The sequence below is a fragment of the Lissotriton helveticus genome, chromosome 5_1 (genome assembly GCF_964261635.1).
Source record: "Lissotriton helveticus chromosome 5_1, aLisHel1.1, whole genome shotgun sequence".
In the NCBI taxonomy this organism is placed as follows: domain Eukaryota; kingdom Metazoa; phylum Chordata; class Amphibia; order Caudata; family Salamandridae; genus Lissotriton; species Lissotriton helveticus.
Genome location: NC_136065.1, coordinates 853,059,111 through 853,083,802, shown reverse-complemented (window position 1 = coordinate 853,083,802; position 24,692 = coordinate 853,059,111). Strand labels below are relative to the sequence as shown.

Sequence of the window (24,692 nt, the reverse complement as noted above, 5' to 3'; positions counted from 1 at the left end):
TCTTGAGAAATTAACCAAGGAGACACGTAATAAACAGATCAGATGCAAAAGAAAGCACAGCAGTCTGCAGACAAAATCAATATTCTGGTCCAATTAATATAAGATGATGTTGATGGGACAATGAGGAGATGTTATCAAACGAAAAGAACAAATTCCTACATGTTTGACTATGAACCCTTGAGGTGGTACAGTCCCTTCAGTAATTGGATGAGAACTTAAAATAGATACATTTACTGCTCGAACTATATCAGGGATTTCTTTTAGGACTACTGGAATCAGGTGCTGTTTAGCCCAGGACTTGTCAGTAATTGGTACCTCCACAGTCTTTCTTGATGGAAGTCTCAAGACTGGAATTAGTAGACTAGAACAAGATAGCCTGTAGTAAATGTGAATAAAGTATTGACTGTGGAAATTACCAGTGTTATTGACTACTGAAGGGAGCCGTTAATTTGAAGCACCCTCACTCACCTCCCTTCCTAGGGGTGTATTGGTGTTTTCCTGAGACTCAGGGGAAATTGGGACATCTGTCCAACTGAGCCTTTTGGCCCCAGTATATACACAGACCTTGTTCCTTAGTATCCTTTGTTCTTCCTTGGTCAGAGGTCTTCTAACAGACTGTAGCTCCATAGACTCTTTAGCATTTTTCAGAGGTTTCTTCTCTGCTAGCAGCTGAAGGTCACAACCAGGTAGAGCATGAACCTTGCCCATGCTCTTTTTCAGCCTTTCTCTCTATAATATGATGCTCTGTCTGTAAGCGTATTTACATTAAATCTTATAGAGTCTCATATCACGCTTATCTGGCTAATTCGGCCTTAATTTCCTCACATAGCACTAGACAAAACAAAACAAAGGTACTGTGTCTTTTCCAACCAATCTAATTTTAATGGCATTTTTTTAAATGGGTTATTGTATGCGAGCAAATCTATAAAGCCCTGACAAAATTCCAAGAGAGCTACTTAGTGTTTCAGAGCGATCAAACATTTTCTTGAACAAATCTTAAAATGCTAGATATCAGACTTCAAGCCCTTGTGTAGGAAACTAGTGCTGACACCTCTTCCAATGATCCAGGGACAGAATGCCATCATCGTATGTTTCTAAAACTTATAAAATACCAATATAGTTCTGGTTAGTGAGAACCATGTGTTTTTTGTTCAACTACCACTTGATGTCACAGACCTAATGAAAACATTGGTTGTGAGCATTTTTCTCTTTTTACACTGTTCAAGGAAGTGAGGACTCAGGAAGTAGGACTGTCTTCTGCTCTTCCCCCAAAAGTTTTGTGTTTGATACCAGGGTTACTAGGAGGCACGTGGGATCCAAAAATCTCACTGTTGAAGGCTAAGCAGGTTCTGCAAAGACTAACGGATCCAGTTCTCATTTGAAGGGGTCCGCAAAGACTCATGGGGCCATATTATCAAGAAAGGGCGATACATAATCGCCACTTTTATCGGCAGGAAACTGCCGCTAAAGCGGCGATAATGGGCTTCTATGGGAATTCAAAAGGGCATATTATCAAGCCCATTATCGCCGCTTTAGCGGCAGTTTCCTGCTGATAAAAGCGGCGATAATGTATCGCCCTTTCTTGATAATATGGCCCATGGTTCCTGTTCGGTGAGGCATAACACAGAAAAAAAGCATAACAGCGGAAAAATTAGCATCCTTAGACTTCACCTAATGTTGTGTGACCTGATAAGTGGGTCGATTGTTGAGCTACACTCCACCCAAGTGAGAATTCTCACCCTTACCTTGAATCTTAGGGTTGTCGTGTGGAGTTTGGTCCAGTCCTCTTCCCACCTCAGACCAAGAGTAGGTAGGTTCCACCAAGGCACTACATTTATGAAAGAAATATCAGTCTCCAAGCCCACTTGAAGCCCAAAACCTGTCTACTGAGCGAAAATTGCAAAAACAAAGCCCTCGGAGGGACAGCACTTTGCCTCTCCTATATAATGAGCATATAATGCTAACCCTGCGAACAACTACTTACTTTTACACACTTTGAACTCATAAAAACATTTGAAAGAATATATGGGACACAAACTGAAATATTAGCTCGTGGGGGTTGGCAGGTATATAGATACTTCTTAAGATTAAAACGAAAAGGGACTTAATAAAGATGGAGATAATATACAATCCTAGATGCTGAGCTAGTCGTTTTGTATTTCCTCACTTGGAGTTGCCAGAATGAAAATGAGGCTAAAAATCAGAAACAGGAAGGCTAAGCACTTCTAAGTATAACATGGGTATACAATTTGGCTGTGGGTTAAACGACATGGCATTCTGTAATTTGTAATATAAAGCAGTATACATCATCATAATGCAAAAGTGAATTCATCCAGTAGAAGGAGCAGGGGATTGTTTTGCACTGCAAAGCACTCCATATTCTGTTATTGCAACAGGGATTAAGAGATTATGAGCATGATTTAGAGTTCGGCGTAAGAGTTACACCATCACAAACATGACGTATATCCCATCTGCCATATTACAAGCGCATTATATCCAATGGCACTGGTAATACGGTAGACAGGAAATCTGTCACGTTTGTGAAGGAGTAGCACATCCACCAAAAACCCTAAATCAAGTCCAATGTTGTCAATACAAATAGAAACATATCCTGCTGTGATTGTAATAGATGGATATTATTTTTGTACTAAACATAGATGGAGATAGGTTGTCACTGTAACGAATGGGAGATTCTTTTGCTTTCGTACATGGATGGACATTGCGTTGTCGCTACATTTGCATGAAGATTGTGTTGTCAATGAAAAGAGGTGGAGATTATTTTGTGACTGCACATAGATCATTATGTGTTGTGACCTCCAGTAGTAGCATAGCTGGATATTATATTGTCACTACTTGGTTTTCATTTGGAAAAAAAGCTTGTTGTTTGTGCAAACAGATGAATAGTAGGTTGTTCAGACAAACAATCACATATTTGGTTGTCACTAGTATTGTGATGTCATTGCGAGGAGGTGAAGATTGTGTTGCCTTTACATTGCAGCAGAGATTATAATTTCTCCACAAATACATGGAAATTATGTTATCAGCACAAAGAGTATTAAATTGTAGGTTACCACTGCGGCAGAGCTTCTGCACCCGCCGTTATAGTATTTTTGTACCTCACCGCCAGGCATCAGCCCCAACCCTTCGGTGGAGGTCTCACCGCCACTGGTAGTACTGGAGTCAGTGGCCTGAGGGAGCAGAAGGAGGGTGCACCTCGACTGCAGCCATCTAACGTCCACAATTCGCCAGGATTCATGGGTCTTGCCCAGTGGTGGCTGACACAAATTAAAAGTGCTGGGGCGGGTGGACAGGGTGTGTGGGGGGGAGCACGGGAGGGGGAACACGGAGTTAATAATGAAAATGAAAAAACTTGCCTGAAGCTGTCAGCCACCTCGTGCCTCGGAGTTCCTTTTCTTCCTGGTTCCAGCACAAACTGGGTCACATCAGAGACTCCTGTACAATCCCTGCACTGCTCTCATACTATGAGAGCAAAACAAAGGGATTGACCTGAGCGGGCTGGTTTAATGCTCACTCAAGCACAGGGAGTATGCGCTGTTTCTCTAACCCAGCTGTGCAATACGGCCGGGTTGGGGAAACATAACTGCGCATGTCTGTTTGCCCATCCTAAGACTGACTGCCAACCAGTCATGCGCAGTTAGGAGTGCACATGTACACCATTCCTCCTCCTCCTATGGCCTGACCCCTACCTACACACACCGACTGAGCCAGCTGCTAAAAAATAAAATAATATTAAAATGTTGTTTTATTTTTCAGCTGCTGTCTCTGAGCCAGTGGGGCGATGCTCCTCGGTCATTGCGGAGGAGCCACTGCTGGTCTTCTTTCTTCATGAGGCCCGCCGACGCTTTATCTTCTACAACAGGGTTAGGGCAAAATAAGTTGGACAAAACGCAGCAACCACAGCTGCAAGTCCTGCTGCGAGCCCCACGGTGTCGCTGGCAGTAGCATCAGCATGGGAGCATGGTAGGTGGCAGGAGGGGCACCGTTTTTTGGGAACTCTCAGTTGGCCCACGTAGATGGCCCCATGGGACATGCCTGTCAGCACCGGGGCAGCCAGCAGGGTAGCAGGCCCCAATCTGTCCTGTCCTGACCTGCCAACACAGGGCCAAAGCAGTGCCTAATTTGAGCTGGTGATGTCTGGCGCTCGGCACTGGCACATAATTGTGAACTCCGGGGCTTATGACAGTCTGCCACATGAGGCGCTGTCTGTGTAATTTAGAGATGAGCAGAACAGCAGCTGTTTATTAATTCAATCTACATTCAAAACAAATCATTGCTGTCGCCCAAGCCATTCTAATAGCTTTTGGGGCCTGGAATAGTCTGAAATCTCACACTTGTTGGAGTGTTATGGTTAATAGTTGTGTAAGTATTGTCGTTGGGGGTGCTATCAGGGGCACTGTGTGGTTAAAGCTGCAGTGGGCTCCTGACGAGGGCCCTGGTACATATTTTATTACAAATTTTCCACTGGACCAAAGTCGCCCAAGCATACGTTGTAGCTCCACCATAAAAGGGAAAGTTGTTCGGGAAGGGCAAAGCGCATCAAATACAAATCTCCACACTTGAAACCCAATAAAAGGAAAGGAGGAGGGACGAGAAAGCAAGAGTGGAGGTTTTAGGAAGCATCTATAGATTGAGAGCCCTGTTCCAGGGGAAGTGGCCCAGCTAGGTCTGGGTGAGGTTTGCGGGCCACGGTGCGCTCCTGGTTTCTACCCCCATGCCCTGGATAAACTGAATCATACTGGAGTACATCAGAGAAGTAAAGTGCAGCATTGAAAGCATCACTCAAGGAACTTACAGGCAAGGCGTGCACCGAGTCCAGCAGGAAAGTAAAATCAAAAGTAAGGACTTGAACATATAAGGATTCTTAACAAAAGGACATTCAAAGGTTTCTGAAGGAGCGGGGATCCAAGGAGGGAGAGGAAACAAGGAGAGCACAAGAAGAGAAAGGAGGTCAAAGAGACGAAGGTGAGTGCTGGAGCAGCAAAACTGAGAAGGGGGGAGCCTGCAAGTGGAGCAGTAAGCGAGCGGCAGGATTCCCGCCACTTTACACCTAGAATTTTGCTAAAGACAAAATCCCCCCAGCAGCGCCCGCTACACAGCTTCACATAATAATCCCAACCATGAGGTCAGGGAATTTAAGGGGAGATCCCGCACAGCGTAAAAGAAAGCCGCTAAAAAGACCCAGTACCCCACATACAATTATAGAAGGAAGATCAAAAGAAGAGGAAAAAAGTAAGCCCCGGTACAAAGGTCCCAAGCCAAGAAGGGAAGGAAAAGCGAGGTCACAAAGCGTACAGGGCACAAAATAACAGATGTTCTGATATTGAGACCAAATGAATAGGCAACTACAGCAAGTATAAACACCACTGGATCCCCATGGGGCTCAACTGCCAGCAGCCGAATATTATAATTATGGGGACAATACCTTGTGGAAACTCACTCATGGGACAAGCACAGGTACTTGCAGCAAACCCAATGTCATCACTGTTATCACTAAACCTATCTGCACTCAGTAACTGGGAATCCTCCAGTCCCAGTCCCCCAGCCGACAGCAGAGAACAATATCAATCAGAATAGCGAGCTAGTCAAGAGCAACCCCTGATAGGACTCTTGGGAAAGCTATCTAACTCCCAAGGGGGAAAGAAAGCAGTGCTCTGAGCCACACTTTAATTGGCAGAAATCAACACAGAGACGCCTCCTTATTAAGCTGAAGCCCTTATTTCAACTAGAACAAAGCCTAAATGCAAGCATTGTAAATGTAAATGTCCAGTATTAGTAAAGCGCAAACAATTGCCGAAGGGTGTCAAGGCACTGGGGGCGGTCAGGAAAAATAAGCCAGCTATTGCTCAGTGTCACATGGTGTTCGGCTGATCTGCCGCCGGGTTTCGAACCGTGAGCCCCCAGGTTCCGGAGTCTGCCGCCCAGGCCGCTGCGCCACACATCTTCCATTTTAAAAAAGTTATTTTATGAGAAAACTCCACTTTAAGCCCAAATCAAGCTTACTATATCCCAGGTGACTCTCAAATGTCAGGTAAAAAACGATGAGCACCTAATAAGCATCTCCAAGAAACAAAACTTACAATCAATACTCCTTGAAAGGGGTCTAAACGATGCAAATATCTCAAAGAGCGAAAAGGCAGCATTGGAGTTGGTCCCCAAAACATCAGGTTTTGAGGTGGTCCGCTCCACAACACAACAGTCAGCAGGGGGACACATGGACCGCCCTCGTAAATACAATGGACACAATATAACAACAATTCAGTTCAAGCCCAATCAACAATAAATGCAGATAGATCTTCTTAGCATGCTCACTGTTCAAATAGCAGGTATTGGCAAGAAACTAATGTCGCTGAATGACCTAATCATTAGGGCCCAGGTCTACTACCACCTTCAACAGGCCCCATGCCAATGCACTTTATTTCTGGATAGATTACAACTGTTATCAGACATCCTGAAAAAGATTTTGTTGGAAGTCAAAACACTATCCAACAGTCCCCAGGGAAGACTCTGGGCATTAGAAGATGAACTAAAAAAACAAATCGAGCAACACAGTACAACAAATTCCACCCCAAAAGTTTCAACACCGTTTACTGCAAAACAACCAAACAGAAACATACCAAAGGATTCATCATGCATAGAGGTTGACAATACTACACATATAGTGGCCCAGTAAGAAAACATGAACCCCGCAGGAACACAGGAAGACTAAAACAGCAAAGGAGTAACGTTAATCTAAAGTGAGCGGCAAAGATAAAGGAAATTGCGGAACAAGCACATTGGCTCACAACAACGACGAGCCATATATCACTTATTCCCCCAAAAAGAGGTAGGATCAGTGATTCAGAGATTGACAACAAAACAAGAAGACTCTAATAAAAGAGAGAGGGACCCCAAAGCCAAAGGGATAGGGTTCCACAATTGACAACAAGTCAAAATATAATTCCCTTTGGGCGAATTACCATAGAAAGACTAGTTCTTATAGACAAACCATATATAAAGGCACACCAATTCAAAACAGTTAACAACAAGGAAGCAATATAAACAATGTAAAAACGATATAAAAAACTAGTGAAAACACTATAATAAAAGTAAATCTAGACAGTTTATTCACATACACTATATTTTGTTAAAAATGGGAAACATACAGGACGGAACACTATAAAATAAATAAATCCAACATTCCAATAAAAAAGGAGGTACAGGTAAAGGACTAAATTCAATCAATAATTCAGAATTTTCCTCAATTTCTTATTCCAGTATTGCTCCTTGTTGTTAACTGTTTTGAATTGGTGTGCCTTTATATATGGTTTGTCTATAAGAACTAGTCTTTCTATGGTAATTCGCCCAAAGGGAATTATATTTTGACTTGTTAACAAAACAAGAAGAACCAGGGCACCTACTCCAGTCACAGGTGTATGCTCAAAAAAAGAAATAATGTTAAAAAGAACGCAAACTACCTGAACTAAGGTGACGGCACAAATAATCTCATGAAATGGGTATGTCACTTCACCAAAGTTGGAGGTAACTCAGCCAGTACCTGAAACAAGAGCAAAGAGGTGCACTCAGTCCAGGCACACCAGCAGAAGGCAAATCCGTGATAGAGAACCAGCCAATACTAACGGAGCATCTACATTTCAGTGCACCAACAGTAAACGCACCGTCAACAAGTCAGTGTACCTCAATAAAGACAGATGCGCTACAATTACCAATAGTACCTAATATAAGTGCAAACGCAGGCTTCCACAAACCCATCACTCAATGATACATCCACAGTGGTGACCTACTCACTCCTAACAAAGCTCCACTATTCTAGCTTGCCAGACGTAAACTCTCAGTCAACAAAACACTTCACCAAGTTTAACAAAGAGGACCAAACACAACCAAATAGGAAATATTTGGGGGGTACCGCCTGCGGGGCAAAAGCAGGATCAATCAGCCACTAAGCTCAAGCTGATCTCCAATTTTGCATCCAGAGGAGCAATTGACAATTTAAATAGAGGTGCGGTTCTAAAATTACTAAAGGAAATCAGTTCTCTGGTGCACATGAACTCATCACACCTAACGGCAATAGAATTCCAATCCGGCCCTCATCAAATAGATTGTGAGGCAACATTAGCTACTTGGGCCATAAGCGAGATAGCAAGTCAAGTGTTCAACCATCACAAACTGTTCCAAGAATGGGGGATCGAAGTACGGATGCCAGAGCCAGCACGATACCCAGGACCACTTCTCCCAGTCAACACAACCTCTTCTAAACCAATGTTAAGTGGTCCTCATCTAATAAACTCAAACAGACATACAGGCTTAAGGGATGCCTTGGGTCCAGAATATTTACCCATAGACCTGTTAAATCTAATGATTCTGAAAGCAATAGGCGAAGGTCAACAAGTAAGGCTCAAAATTCAACCACCGTGAAGAAAACTCATAATGGTTTTGGTTTCCCCAAGCCTTCGACTCCTATTGGCCCTGATATCCCGAAAGTTTTTCCTGAGCAAAATCTCATCAACATCTGCTCATGGAATGTACACGGCTTCTGCAAGATGCCTTATGATAGCAATACAGTGGATTTCCTTCAGAAGTTCCTTATAATACTACAAGAAATGTAGAACTCAAAACCCCCTTCAGTAATACATTATATGTAACACCACACTCCTACCATACGGACATCAAACTACGCCACCTCCAAGGGGGGCTTTCCATGTTTATCTCAATCAAATACAGTTGGTCACAAGAACACATAGACTTAGGAGGCAACAAAAAACGATATAAAATGTAAAAAGGCGATATTCCTTCTGATTATATAAATTCATCCATGCAAAACCATGAAGGCAGAAAGGAGTACAACTCTGGTAGAATTAATAAAATTACTGCAAAACCTACGCAAGAATGCTCACTTCATAGTCACAGGGGACTTTAACATCACATTTCGCAATCTTTATCAGTTAGGAAATGTAAAACCCTAACCAATTATGACTCAGACTCAAGCGTGCAACAGAAACTGGAAGCTCAAGGTTTAAATATGCTAAATGGAACAGTAATGGATGATATGCCTGCTGCCACAACATTCGCATGCAGTAGGATCCGCTCAACATTAGGCTATACATTTATTAGCTAAGAATCACTCTGTTTGGTACAGTGGAGTAGCTAGATGTACTGCCACCCGGGGCAGCCCCTAAGTGTGCTGCCTGGGTGTATTTAAGAACAGAGTGGCGGCCAACGGGAAACATCCTTTACAACAAAACTTTTACAACGCAGTGCTTTTAAAACGCAGGTTTTACAACGAAAACCATTACAACGCATTGCACTGGGGGGCGCTCTAGGATAGGGAATAGTGTTAATTTACTATCCAACACCTTCCCTACTATCCACGGGGACTGGAGTTGGAATAGTAAATTAAACGATTCACTATCCAGCACCCCAAAGCGCTATGCGTTGTAACAGCATGCGCTGTAAAAACTGCGTTGTAACCGCATGCGTGGTAAAAGCATGCGTTGTAATGTCATACATCCGCGGCCAACGGCCGTATCATTCTTGGGGCTGGGGGGAGGGTGTTAGTCGACAGACACGACTTCCACCGCTCCCAAAAACAGAGCCGCTCAGGGCAGACCCCGTACCCCCCCAGCTACGTCACTGGTTTTGTAAAGTCATTACAAATCACCTATCGCCCTGAAAGTGACCACATTCCCCAAACCTTAAGAAATTAGCTAATGCAACCAAAACTGACTGCAATGAAAGGACTAGCGTCACTGCCCATCTGCTACAGCAGAAAACGACTTATATGGTGTAGAGCGAATTCAGAGCAAATAATGTAATTGGCCCACACCCACGTAGCAAACCCAAAGGAGCTGTCTGTAGACGCAGAGCAATCCAACCGGGCAGGCCTAATAAGGAAGCTACTCACCATGTTCATGATTTGCCAAGCAGGTTACAAGAGAAGTAAGAAGAATTGCAATTCACGCAAAGCAAGGAATGCAACAAAACAGCGTTCTGTGAGATCCTTTTATAACAAAGATCGTTGGAAACCAAAAAGGGCAAAGCAAGAGGACACATTGAACAAGCTACTCCAGTCCATTAAGACTCACAATAGTAAATAATTCTGTGGTTTGATAAACAGTCTGAGCCTGGGCTCAAATCTAGATCACAATGCAGGAATCACAGAGGAAGGCTGGGAGTCACACATCCGCACCATGGACGCACTACGTGCCAAGGCACCATCCGGGAAGAATATTCCTATGGAAATAAAGCCAGCTTCAACAGATTTGGAGGATAGTGAGGGCCACTGGAAGACAAAAATGGCATACAAAATAATAGAAGGTTTGCTTGCTGTGTAGAAGCACAGATCATACCTACCATCCAAACAAAGACAAGCCCCCTGCAGACGTCAATCGCTTGTAAATCTATTTAACAAGTTGAAAACAGCTGGGGCACTGGGCCCAAATGGGCTGCCAAATCTGGGCCAGATATCTAACGAAACTTTTCAACCAAATTTACAGCACAACAGGATGCCACTGCCATGGAAAGAAAGCATTGTGTATCCCATATATAAGAATGACAGACACATTATAGGTTAATTGCTTTAATCGACATCAAAGCAAAATGATAAGCTTCTTGTCTACTTGAATACCTTCAATCTTGGGCCGAAGATGAAAAACGAATTCCAAAAACACAAACAGGATTCAAAGCGGGTATTGGGATAATTACAAACATATCAGTATTAAACTTACTAGGAGAAAAAGCAATACAACACAAAAGCTCTTTACTCGTCTGTTTCATTGACCTCGAACCTGCCTTTGTTAAAGTGCCTGAAGGGAGCCTCTGGGCAACATTACCAGAATGGGGGCTCTCATGAAAGCTGCTAAAAACAGTCAATGCTCTGAATAGCAACACATGGGCACATGTCAAGGTCAGAAATGGGAGCCAAGTAACTGCCAAAATGTCACCAAACCACGGACTGAAACAAACCGAGGATCGTTTTCACCATCAGCCTATCTGACCTCTATCTGGCTGATCTGGACTTGAGCTTAGCCGAAGTTGAGGGGTTTTACCCAAGATTAACAACTGAGAAAATTGGGTACTTACAATATGTAGAGGACATAGTCATTCTGAGTAAGCCCCCATCGGGCTACAGAGGGCAATAAAGGCTTTGGTCAAATTCCATGAGCAAGGAGGCCTGGAAATGAATCTAAACAAACAAAAATAGTACGTCTAGTGGACAAAAAAATGAAAGACATGTATTTGGTGTGCAAAGAGCAAATGTATAAACGTACGTAGTATCTTCCTACAAGGACCAGGGTATACACGTGGAATGCCAGTTGTCCTTTGAACAATATCTAGCCTCCTTACAGGCTAAAGAGCAGTCCCCTGGGGCTTGAGTGGTATGAAAAAACTGGAGGGTCTCTCAAAGGGGCATGGGTGATGTAATTTATGGTGTTGCTTAAAACACTTGAGCTAAAACTGTTCTTAGCATAGGGTGCCGTCCGATTAGTATTTTGCTGCTTCTGTGATTGCATCCAGCTGCATAATATGACAGGTAACATTACACCTACAACAAGCCAGGGCTATTGGCTTTGTCAATGATTGTTAGTTGCATAAGATGAATAAGCAAAAACAAATGTCCCGTTGTATATAATATTAAAAATGATTCTGTTTTGAAAATATGAGACTATGCAAGAACCATAACGAGTCTCTTTGAAGTTACATCACAGGCAGTAAAGGGTGGCACTGCTGCAGAGGTAAGATATTTTTTTCACGCTGAGGGTGAGGGCAAAAATGGAGAGCCCGATAGAGACCCGTCTCAGAACCTGCTTTTTAGAACTGCCGGTGCTGAGCACTGGCAGGACCCTGTACACTTAAAGCCCAGGCAGTACCTTATTTTTGCATTCAGGTTGATGCAAAAACACTTAACAGCACCCGTCAACAGTCAAGCTCTTACCTGTATGGGTCAGAAATCATGCATGGAAAGGAGGCAACTGAGCTGAATTCGCTACAAACTAACTTATATATAGTCGCCTTTCCCCTGTCTAAGTCAAGTTCCCCAGCTCAAGTGTGCCTGGAATTTGGGCTAAAAAATGAAGAAATACAAAACTTGAATGCCTTCGTCAAGCTCTGTTGGTCATTTTGTGCCATGGAGAGAGGGTCTCTGAACAACTTATGCTGGTAAGGAATAGAGATACACCTGGAATATTTGTGTTTGTTAAATCTTGGGTAGGACACTTACTTCCAGCAATTGAAGGCCTGGGTATCGGAGAAGGGAAGGGCAGCCTTCTGCCGGTTATGCAACGTCGCAACAAGCACCCTGACATTACTGAAGCATAAATCAGCATTCCCAAACAACCCTCATCAAAATGTATAATAGCTGGAGCCCCACGCATATCTGACAACTCACTTTTCATTGGCTTAAAAACATCACTACATGTTATTCCGCTACAACCAATTTGATACAAAGGACCATATACCATCTTGGAAGCATTGGATAGAAATAATAATCAGTCCCTCACATGTTCCGCATCTGTCCAGCTGTTCTAGAACAAAGAAGGAAGTTACTTAGAGACCACTATTCCTTCAACTGTGAAATTGGACCTGCCGACAAGCAGTAGTGACGTAGCTTGGGTGGGGGCGCAGCACAAGTTTTTGGGTAGGCCCGCTGCTATCACCTGCCGTTAGGCCGCAAACGCAGAGACTGCCACGGGGGGCCACAGGGCTAGCTATCACCTGCAGTCGTGGCAGCAAACGCAGAGACTGCCACGGGTGGCCACAGGGCTAGCTATCACCTGCCGTCGCTGCAGCAAACGCAGAGACTGCCACGGGTGGCTACAGGGCTAGCTATCACCTGCCGTTGGGGCAGCAAACACAGAGACTGCCACGGGTGGCCACAGGGCTAGCTATTACCTGCCGTCGGGGCAGCAAACACAGAGACTGCCTTGGGTGGCCAAAGGGCTAGCTATCACCTGCCGTCGCTGCAGCAAACGCAGATACTGCCATGGGTGGCCACAGGGCTAGCTATCACCTGCCGTTGGGGCAGCAAACGCAGAGACTGCCACGGGTGGCTACATGGCTAGCTATCACCTGCCGTCGGGGCAGCAAACGCAGAGACTGCCTTGGGTGGCCAAAGGGCTAGCTATCACCTGCCGTCGCTGCAGCAAACGCAGAGACTGCCACGGGTGGCTACAGGGCTAGCTATCACCTGCCGTCGGGGCAGCAAACACAGAGACTGCCTTGGGTGGCCAAAGGGCTAGCTATCACCTGCCGTCGCTGCAGCAAACGCAGAGACTGCCACGGGTGGCTACAGGGCTAGCTATTACCTGCCGTCGGGGCAGCAAACACAGAGACTGCCTTGGGTGGCCAAAGGGCTAGCTATCACCTGCCGTCGCTGCAGCAAACGCAGAGACTGCCATGGGTGGCCACAGGGCTAGCTATTACCTGCCGTCGGGGCAGCAAACACAGAGACTGCCTTGGGTGGCCAAAGGGCTAGCTATCACCTGCCGTCGCTGCAGCAAACGCAGATACTGCCATGGGTGGCCACAGGGCTAGCTATCACCTGCCGTTGGGGCAGCAAACACAGAGACTGCCACGGGTGGCTACATGGCTAGCTATCACCTGCCGTCGGGGCAGCAAACGCAGAGACTGCCATGGGCGGCCACAGGGCTAGCTATCACCTGCCGTCGGGGCAGCAAACACAGAGACTGCCTTGGGTGGCTAAAGGGCTAGCTATCCCCTGCCGTCGCTGCAGCAAACGCAGAGACTGCCACGGGTGGCTACATGGCTAGCTATCACCTGCCGTCGGGGCAGCAAACGCAGAGACTGCTACGGGTGGCCACAGGGCTAGCTATCACCTGCCGTCGCTGCAGGAAACGCAGAGACTGCCACGGGTGGCTACAGGGCTAGCTATCACCTGCCGTCAGGGCAGCAAACACAGAGACTGCCTTGGGTGGCCAAAGGGCTAGCTATCACCTGCCGTCGGGGCAGCAAACACAGAGACTGCCACGGGTGGCTACATGGCTAGCTATCACCTGCCGTCGGGGCAGCAAACACAGAGACTGCCTTGGGTGGCCAAAGGGCTAGCTATCACCTGCCGTCGCTGCAGCAAACGCAGAGACTGCCACGGGTGGCTACAGGGCTAGCTATTACCTGCCGTCGGGGCAGCAAACACAGAGACTGCCTTGGGTGGCCAAAGGGCTAGCTATCACCTGCCGTCGCTGCAGCAAAAGCAGAGACTGCCATGGGTGGCCACAGGGCTAGCTATCACCTGCCGTCGGGGCAGCAAACACAGAGACTGCCACGGGTGGCTACATGGCTAGCTATCACCTGCCATCAGGGCAGCAAACGCAGAGACTGCCATGGGCGGCCACAGGGCTAGCTATCACCTGCCGTCGGGGCAGCAAACACAGAGACTGCCTTGGGTGGCCAAAGGGCTAGCTATCACCTGCCGTCGCTGCAGCAAACGCAGAGACTGCCTTGGGTGGCCAAAGGGCTAGCTATCACCTGCCGTCGCTGCAGCAAACGCAGAGACTGCCACGGGTGGCTACAGGGCTAGCTATTACCTGCCGTCGGGGCAGCAAACACAGAGACTGCCTTGGGTGGCCAAAGGGCTAGCTATCACCTGCCGTCGCTGCAGCAAACGCAGAGACTGCCATGGGTGGCCACAGGGCTAGCTATCACCTGCCGTCGGGGCAGCAAACACAGAGACTGCCACGGGTGGCTACATGGCTAGCTATCACCTGCCGTCGGGGCAGCAAACGCAGAGACTGCCATGGGCGGCCACAGGGCTAGCTATCACCTGCCGTCGGGGCAGCAAACACAGAGACTGCCTTGGGTGGCCAAAGGGCTAGCTATCACCTGCCGTCGCTGCAGCAAACGCAGAGACTGCCACGGGTGGCTACATGGCTAGATATCACCTGCCGTGGGGGCAGCAAACGCAGAGACTGCTACGGGTGGCCACAGGGCTAGCTATCACCTGCCGTCGCTGCAGCAAACGCAGAGACTGCCACGGGTGGCTACATGGCTAGCTATCACCTGCCGTCGGGGCAGCAAACGCAGAGACTGCTACGGGTGGCCACAGGGCTAGCTATCACCTGCCGTCGCTGCAGCAAACGCAGAGACTGCCACAGTGGCTACAGGGCTAGCTATCACCTGCCGTCGGGGCAGCAAACACAGAGACTGCCTTGGGTGGCCAAAGGGCTAGCTATCACCTGCCGTCGGGGCAGCAAACACAGAGACTGCCACGGGTGGCTACAGGGCTAGCTATTACCTGCCGTCGGGGCAGCAAACACAGAGACTGCCTTGGGTGGCCAAAGGGCTAGCTATCACCTGCCGTCGCTGCAGCAAACGCAGAGACTGCCATGGGTGGCCACAGGGCTAGCTATTACCTGCCGTCGGGGCAGCAAACACAGAGACTGCCTTGGGTGGCCAAAGGGCTAGCTATCACCTGCCGTCGGGGCAGCAAACACAGAGACTGCCACGGGTGGCTACAGGGCTAGCTATTACCTGCCGTCGGGGCAGCAAACACAGAGACTGCCTTGGGTGGCCAAAGGGCTAGCTATCACCTGCCGTCGCTGCAGCAAACGCAGAGACTGCCATGGGTGGCCACAGGGCTAGCTATTACCTGCCGTCGGGGCAGCAAACACAGAGACTGCCTTGGGTGGCCAAAGGGCTAGCTATCACCTGCCGTCGCTGCAGCAAACGCAGATACTGCCATGGGTGGCCACAGGGCTAGCTATCACCTGCCGTTGGGGCAGCAAACACAGAGACTGCCACGGGTGGCTACATGGCTAGCTATCACCTGCCGTCGGGGCAGCAAACGCAGAGACTGCCATGGGCGGCCACAGGGCTAGCTATCACCTGCCGTCGGGGCAGCAAACACAGAGACTGCCTTGGGTGGCTAAAGGGCTAGCTATCACCTGCCGTCGCTGCAGCAAACGCAGAGACTGCCACGGGTGGCTACATGGCTAGCTATCACCTGCCGTCGGGGCAGCAAACGCAGAGACTGCCATGGGCGGCCACAGGGCTAGCTATCACCTGCCGTCGGGGCAGCAAACACAGAGACTGCCTTGGGTGGCCAAAGGGCTAGCTATCACCTGCCGTCGCTGCAGCAAACGCAGAGACTGCCACGGGTGGCTACATGGCTAGATATCACCTGCCGTCGGGGCAGCAAACGCAGAGACTGCTACGGGTGGCCACAGGGCTAGCTATCACCTGCCGTCGCTGCAGCAAACGCAGAGACTGCCACGGGTGGCTACAGGGCTAGCTATCACCTGCCGTCGGGGCAGCAAACACAGAGACTGCCTTGGGTGGCCAAAGGGCTCGCTATCACCTGCCGTCGCTGCAGCAAACACAGAGACTGCCACGGGTGGCTACATGGCTAGCTATCACCTGCCGTCGGGGCAGCAAACGCAGAGACTGCTACGGGTGGCCACAGGGCTAGCTATCACCTGCCGTCGCTGCAGCAAACGCAGAGACTGCCACAGTGGCTACAGGGCTAGCTATCACCTGCCGTCGGGGCAGCAAACACAGAGACTGCCTTGGGTGGCCAAAGGGCTAGCTATCACCTGCCGTCGGGGCAGCAAACACAGAGACTGCCACGGGTGGCTACATGGCTAGCTATCACCTGCCGTCGGGTCAGCAAACGCAGAGACTGCTACGGGTGGCCACAGGGCTAGCTATCACCTGCCGTCGCTGCAGCAAACGCAGAGACTGCCACGCGTGGCTACAGGGCTAGCTATCACCTGCCGTCGAGGCAGCAAACACAGAGACTGCCTTGGGTGGCCAAAGGGCTAGCTATCACCTGCCGTCGCTGCAGCAAACGCAGAGCTTGCCACGGGTGGCTACATGGCTAGCTATCACCTGCCGTTGGGGCAGCAAACGCAGAGACTGCCACGGGTGGCTACAGGAATAGCTATCACCTGCCGTCGGGGCAGCAAACACAGAGACTGCCTTGGGTGGCCAAAGGGCTCGCTATCACCTGCCGTCGCTGGAGCAAACGCAGAGACTGCCATGGGTGGCTACATGGCTAGCTATCACCTGCCGTCGGGGCAGCAAACACAGAGACTGCTACGGGTGGCCACAGGGCTAGCTATCACCTGCCGTCGCTGCAGCAAACGCAGAGACTGCCACGGGTGGCTACAGGGCTAGCTATCACCTGCCGTCGGGGCAGCAAACACAGAGACTGCCTTGGGTGGCCAAAGGGCTAGCTATCACCTGCCGTCGCTGCAGCAAACGCAGAGACTGCCGCGGGTGGCTACATGGCTAGCTATCACCTGCCGTCGGGGCAGCAAACGCAGAGACTGCCACGGGTGGCTACAGGGCTAGCTATCACCTGCCGTCGCTGCAGCAAACGCAGAGACTGCCTTGGGTGGCCAAAGGGCTCGCTATCACCTGCCGTCGCTGGAGCAAACGCAGAGACTGCCATGGGTGGCTACATGGCTAGCTATCACCTGCCATCGGGGCAGCAAACGCAGAGACTGCTACGGGTGGCCACAGGGCTAGCTATCACCTGCCGTCGCTGCAGCAAACGCAGAGACTGCCACGGGTGGCTACAGGGCTAGCTATCACCTGCCGTCAGGGCAGCAAACACAGAGACTGCCTTGGGTGGCCAAAGGGCTAGCTATCACCTGCCGTCGCTGCAGCAAACGCAGAGACTGCCACGGGTGGCTACATGGCTAGCTATCACCTGCCGTCGGGGCAGCAAACGCAGAGACTGCTACGGGTGGCCACAGGGCTAGCTATCACCTGCCGTCGCTGCAGCAAACGCAGAGACTGCCACAGGTGGCTACAGGGCTAGCTATCACCTGCCGTCGGGGCAGCAAACACAGAGACTGCCACGGGTGGCCACAGGGCTAGCTATCACCTGCCGTCGCTGCAGCAAACGCAGAGACTGCCACGGGTGGCCACAGGGCTAGCTATCACCTGCCGTCGGGGCAGCAAACGCAGAGACTGCTAAGGGCGGCCACAGGGCTAGCTATCACCTGCCGTCGCTGCAGCAAACGCAGAGACTGCCACGGGTGGCTACAGGGCTAGCTATCACCTGCCGTCGGGGCAGCAAACACAGAGACTGCCACGGGTGGCCACAGGGCTAGCTATCACCTGCCGTCGCTGCAGCAAACGCAGAGACTGCCACGGGTGGCCACAGGGCTAGCTATCACCTGCCGTCGGGGCAGCAAACGCAGAGACTGCTAAGGGCGGCCACAGGGCTAGCTATCACCTGCCGTCTGGGCGGCAAATGCAGAGACCGCCACAGGGCTAGCGATCACCTGCCTTTGGGGCGGCAAACACAGAGACTGCCACGGGCGGCCACAGGGCTAGCGACGCCACGGACAAGCAGTCACCATCTAGATGAGCAGTGCCCCAAGCTTAGCAGGGTTTGAAATTCTGGAATAGGTGAAGAAATTACTGGGTGATTCATAGTGTTAAGGTACTCCGACGAAAGCTCAATTGGGCAAAAATGACTTCTAGCACAAAGCGTTTGTAATAGTGAATCAAAGAACTGATGGAGGTTTTATCAAATCACAGAGCCCAGATTCATGTACATTAGTGAAAATGGCCGATCGCCAGGTTCCACATGATTTCGTTATTTTCATTTGCTGCTGCTTGTTTTATGTTATGGAAACAAATCGCTTATATCCAATTAATCAGACAAGAAACAGTGCTCACTGAATGGAGCGAGTTGACACCACGATATTTGTAATGTTTTTTTTATTAACTATGCAATGAAACTTTACTTACTATGAGATTATGTTGCCACTACAAATCGATGCTGCTGTTGCTACAAAGACCAGGAGATAAGATAGACGCTGCAAATTACATGAAGATTGCGTTGCCATTACAAGTAAGTGGAGCCCGATAGAGGTCATTCGGTCACTGCGCATATAACAGATGATGTTGCCAGTGCAAATGGATGGAAAAAATGCTCTCACTGCCGAGAGCGGGAGATTATGTTGTCACTAAACCAAGAGATGAAATTGTGACTGAAAAAGCGCGGGAGATCATGTTGTCACCAGATGACCAGATACGCGTTTTATTGTCACTACAAACGGCGAGAGATTGCACCCGCGCAGAGATTGTTCCACACAAAAACAAATATTTTAAAAAACAACAACAATCAAGCTAAAATGACAAAAAAAGAATTAAAAAAGCAGAGCAAGGGATGTCATGTGCAGTTTGTGCAGCAGAGATAAAGGCCGGACGGATTGCGCTGTTCTAATCTGTTTTTCTAAAGTGCATTGGTTGGATATATTTGCGTTTCAAAAACATCAACAATTGGAATACAAATGAGGCATGAGAAAGGTCTTGGTTGGATGGTGATTGCATCGTGACTATAAAGAGGAAGGGATTGCCTGGGACTGCAAACATATGGAGATTATGTTGGTACGAACAGGTGGAGATTGTGTTGTTGATACAAGTAGAGATTGTGGGGCATATTACCAAGGGCCATTATCGCCACATTAGCGGGACTTTTTCCCGCTAATGCGGTGATAATTTTATCGCCCTATTACCAAGCTGTCGCTAACACCAGTTAGCGACAGCTTGTAGGTGATAGCGGGCATTTAGGGGCCCACTTTGCATGTCACCGATAATCATCGCTAATGACATGCAAAGTGGGCGTGCCAAGATGTTAGCGACTGAAAACAGTCGCTAACATCGCTATCTCCTATTACCTACAAAGGCGTAGTTTTGGAAATATTCGCGCTAAGCGCGAATATCTCCAAAAGCTAACACCTGCCCAGAGCAGTTCTTAGCCATATTATCCAATGGGAGGTGGATCACATGGCTAAGAGCATTGTCACGATAATGTGTGAATATCGCTGTATTTCCAGCGATATTCACGCATTTCGAATGATTTTTATCGTTTCTGAGATAAACCTTGATGATAGCAAGGTATCTCAGCAATAAAAATCGTCGTAGCGCGGCGATAAAATTATTCCCGCTAACCCTGCTTAGCGATAAATATCGCTATTGCTAGGTAATATGCCCCTGTGTTCTTAATACTAACAGAGAATGAGTTGTTAACACAAGCAGATGGGGATTGTGTTGTTAGTACACAGAGAGATGGTGGGGCATATTACCTAGCAATAGCGATATTTATCGCTAAGCAGGGTTAGCGGGAATAATTTTATCGCCGCGCTACAACGATTTTTATCGCTGAGATACCTTGCTATCATCAAGGTTTATCTCAGAAACGATAAAAATCATTCGAAATGCGTGAATATCGCTGGAAATACAGCGATATTCACACATTATCGTGACAATGCTCTTAGCCATGTTATCCACCTCCCATTGGATAATATGGCTAAGAACTGCTCTGGGCAGGTGTTCGCTTTTGGAGATATTCGCGCTTAGCGCAAATATTTCCAAAACGACGCCTTTGTAGGTAATAGGAGATAGCGATGTTAGCGACTGTTTTCAGTCGCTAACATCTTGGCACGCCCACTTTGCATGTCATTAGCGATGATTATCGGTGACATGCAAAGTGGGCCCCTAAATGCCCGCTATCGCCTACAAGCTGTCGCTAACTGGTGTTAGCGACAACTTGGAAATTGGGCGATAAAATTATCGCCGCATTAGCGGGAAAAAGTCCCGCTAATGTGGCGATAATGGTCCTTGGTAATATGCCCCGGTATTTCTTAATGCAAATAGAGATTGTACTGTTAGTACAAATACATTGAGATTGTGTTGTCAGTAGAAATAGATGTTTTCCCTACAAGTAGATTGACATTTTGTTGTTAGTACATACTGACAAGTATTGATTGTGCTGCCTCCCAAGGAAGATGTAGAGAATAATCTCACAGCACATACCAAAAGATTATTGTGTCACTACTATGTATGTAGGATAAAATGGCACCACATGAAAGATTGGTTGCGGAATCACTGCTGTATCATGTCATCGATAAAAGTCGTTGTTGGTGCTTTTGAGGATATTCAACATGACGTCAATTTTCAGGTAACGGGAAACATCAAATCATAACATCATGATTCAGAAATACAACCAACTAAAAAGTTCATGGACACACAGAATAAAAAATTCAAAATGTACACCTTATATTGTGATGTCCTAGTACTTTTCCTAGGCTCCAGTCACCATAGGTTGGAATGTCTGTTCAGGTGGAGTCTCCCTACCTCGCCTTTGTCGTGGTGTCTCATTGTGTCTCTTGAAAGCATCCACCGGAGGCAATAAATGTGATCTCACAGATTTCCTGCCTGGCTTCTGTATCTCAGTAATAAAAGGAAGAGGAGATTGAGATACGGTGATCCGGCAGCGAGGCAGATAAGGCGCTGCAGTAATATAGTGCCCCAGCGCACGGTACCATGGCGAGAGCTCGCAACTCAAATCCCAGCTTTATCCCTGCAGATATCACCCCGGGCTCCAGTCACACACAGCTCTATGAATAATTGCAAGGGGCTTTGGGACACTAAGACGGTGCATGCATAGCGGAACACGTGGGCTTCCAGCTCAATGCCCTGCAGAATGATGGCCTGGCAGTGCATCAGACGAGCAAGGCCCTCGCTACCGCGCCAGCCAGCAGAAGGCACTATCACTGCAAGCAGAAGGTGTTAGTTCATTTTTTGTGTCATTGGGTTTAGTGAAGGCATATTGCAACTGACTTGAAGTGGTTGGCGCTACATCGGTGTTCCCCGGGTGCAAGGGATAGATCCAAACACAATACATGCAAGAGCCAGGTCGATGGATTTAATTGGGTGGCTTAGTAGAGTCCAGGCAGAGTTCAAGGGTGTACTTTTTCATATGTCTTTTTTTTTACTTAGGTTGTAGCTTTGTTGTCAATGTAAAACAATATTTTCCTTAGGGCCATAACATTCTTACACCAGTCTTAGGGGTTAGAGCTTTACCTTTTCAGGGAGGTGGAAGGGTTGGGCAGCCATGAAGGGGCATCCTAGGACCATGAAGGTATAACTGAAGACAGGAGGATCTTCTTCTTCAAAGATCTGGAATCTCGGAATTCCAGTGATCTTAAAACTGAACTAGCTAATCAGATTCCTTGGATTCAGTGCAGGAAATGGAAACATTTCCTCTGGGGCATAAGCCAAGAGAGGTGGAGTCCTCAGGGTCAGAGCCTGATGTGTAACACCCATTGGGCTAAAAAGACTTCAGACCCAACGCCTACGCGCACTCTCCATCGTGCGTCTTAGCCCAGGCTACTGCACCTTCCAGAAGACACACACAATTCTTTACCTGATGTGTGTCTGGCAGCGCCTGAGATGGGGCCTCAATGATTATATCATGCAAAGTATTGGGCAGGCCAACTAGAAGCGGAAGTGAACAAAGCAGTATGGAAGTGTGATCCTTAGTGCATTAGAGGCTTGGCAGCACCGGAGGCTTGGCTAAACAAGCATTGACATAGCCAATAGGTCTTGCCTTTGAGACCTTATAAGTGTTTAGCCATGGAGCACACAATGCATGCCTTCCAGGCTGAGCTGCTTTTATCTGAGTGCTGCTTACAGAGCAGAGACTGGACTGAGACCTACTTTTACTAGAACACTGAAAATGTAAATAAAAATAACAGTATAGTGTGAGCAGTGGCACCATCAACTTTTTTTTAGGTTCCAGCGATCCAGGGCATTTTTATCCTTTAATGAATGTAATGTTGAGGGGCTGGGCCCTTATGGAGGAAAGGGTGATAGGTGGTGTGTTAAGAATATTTAATGCCGGAGCAGGGAGCAGCCAGGGAAGGGGGTGAAGGAGAGCAACAAAGGATCTTGGAGAGCGGAGGGGGGTGTTAAACAAAGGAAAAGGTAAACAGGGAGAATGCAACACAGAAGGCAAGTAGGCAATGTGATGCTTTAGGACGGGGAAGCTACCATGGAGCAAGGGGGAGTCACTGAGTGGGGAGCCGAATAAGTGTGTGGGGAGAACAACAAAAGAGTTTGGAGGCAGAGGGTTTAAACAAGCAAGCACATGCAGAAAATAGGAAAGGTGGGTGACCTCCTGAAGTCTTGCTATGTATAAAAGACTGTATTTTCTTCTTGTTAGATGCAGTAAGTGGAGAACAGGGAGAGAAAGAAAATGTTTTCTTTAACACAGTCTATTCCCCTTAAAAGAAGGAAAGTGCTCTCTCAAGAGCATTCACCCATTTAAACAGTACTCCCCCATTGGCTCGACAGCAGACTTAATTCACAATAATCCCCCAAACCCCCCAAATCATGTGTACGTACACAGCAACACAGAAAAATGCAAACTGCGAACACAAAAATTCAACTTGAACCAGAAGACAACACATTTTTGCAGTCGCAAGTTATTCTAGGGAAAACACTCCATGGCTCAAAGTGAAACAATTTTATGGCAGGAAAGGGTCTTGATTCACTACTGACCTAAAGAAAACCAACACAGAAATGCTACATAAACCAGTCTAAAATGGGAGAAAAATGCATGTTAAAAAAATCAAACTAGAGGCTGTTTAACAGACACAGCACGCACCATTTCGCGAGTCTGCAGCTGGAGACAGTTAGCCCAGAGGCTTGGGGAAGGGTGCGAGGTCGTGTAGGAAGGCATGCTTACCTTGGTGTGGATGTATGACATTACAACGCATGCTTTTACCACGCATGCCTTTACATCGCAGTTTTTACAACGCATAGCGCTTTGGGGTGCTGGATAGTGAATAGTTTAATTTACTATTCCAACTCCAGTCCCCGTGGATAGTAGGGAAGGTGTTGGATAGTAAATTAAAACTATTTCCTATCCTAGAGCACCCCCCAGTGCAATGCGTTGTAATGGTTTTCGTTGTAAAACCTGCGTTGTAAAAGCACTGCGTGGTAACAGTTACGTGGTACAGGATGTTTCCCCTTGGTGTGGAAGGTCACATTGCCTTTCCTCCAGCATCACCTTTGCTTACAGCTGCTTTCCTTGCTTGTGGCGATGTTGGTGGGCTCCTACCCATGGAGTGCAAGAGCCAGTCTTGTCCTGACTGGGGATAGAGGCCTCAGTGGGAGAAGAACTGCAGTGGCTGGGTGGTGGAGGGGACTTTGAGAAAAAGTTGAAGTGAGTGCCTTGACAGGGCATGGGGGCTGCGGACATGGTGGCAGCTGTACTAGGCTTAGCTGTGGCAGCATATGGGGTCTGCACCAGGAGTGCTTCTCGGCACTGGCAGGAAACCAGCAGAAAAAAAACAGCAAACAAGTCAAGGAAGACCAAAATAAAATAAAGTAATCAAGCAGGAGGGAGGGGGAGGTAGCTGAAGCCGGAGGAGAGAGAGCAAGCATTCACATCTGTTTAGAACAGATCCTACAGAAGCCCCATGGGGGTATGGCAAATAAAGTGACTCCACTCCTCAGCTCCCAAAGTAAATAAAAAACAAAACAAGAGAAATCGCACAGCCGTGACCAAAGACCAAGCATGGCAAATTAAGCGGCTTTGAGCCGTGAACCTTTCATTAAGCTGGCGCACGAATTAAACAAAACACCAACACTTAGCATGAGCAGAGGCAGGCCAACAAAAAAAGAGTGGTCTTAAAGTATCCTAACAAATTTAAAGAGAAAGAGCACATGGAATAGGGGCAGTCCTCGTGGTAGGATACAAAAGTCCTAAAGGAGGGACTACTAAGCGTATTCACCTAACAAAGCCAGCATTTACAAGCGACAGTAAGTGGATCCAATGAAAAAGATGGGTGGTGCTTAAAGCCCATATTTTAGATGTACAAAAGGGGGTGGTGATGGACGGAGCATCTGAATCA

At 47.8% G+C, this 24,692-nt stretch overlaps 1 protein-coding gene across 2 annotated transcripts in view; it reads left to right on the top strand.

The window, feature by feature from the left end:
- IGSF21 (immunoglobin superfamily member 21) overlaps positions 1 to 24,692 on the top strand; it is a 1,341,695-nt gene that overhangs the window by 662,071 nt on the left and 654,932 nt on the right. The window lies entirely within an intron of this gene.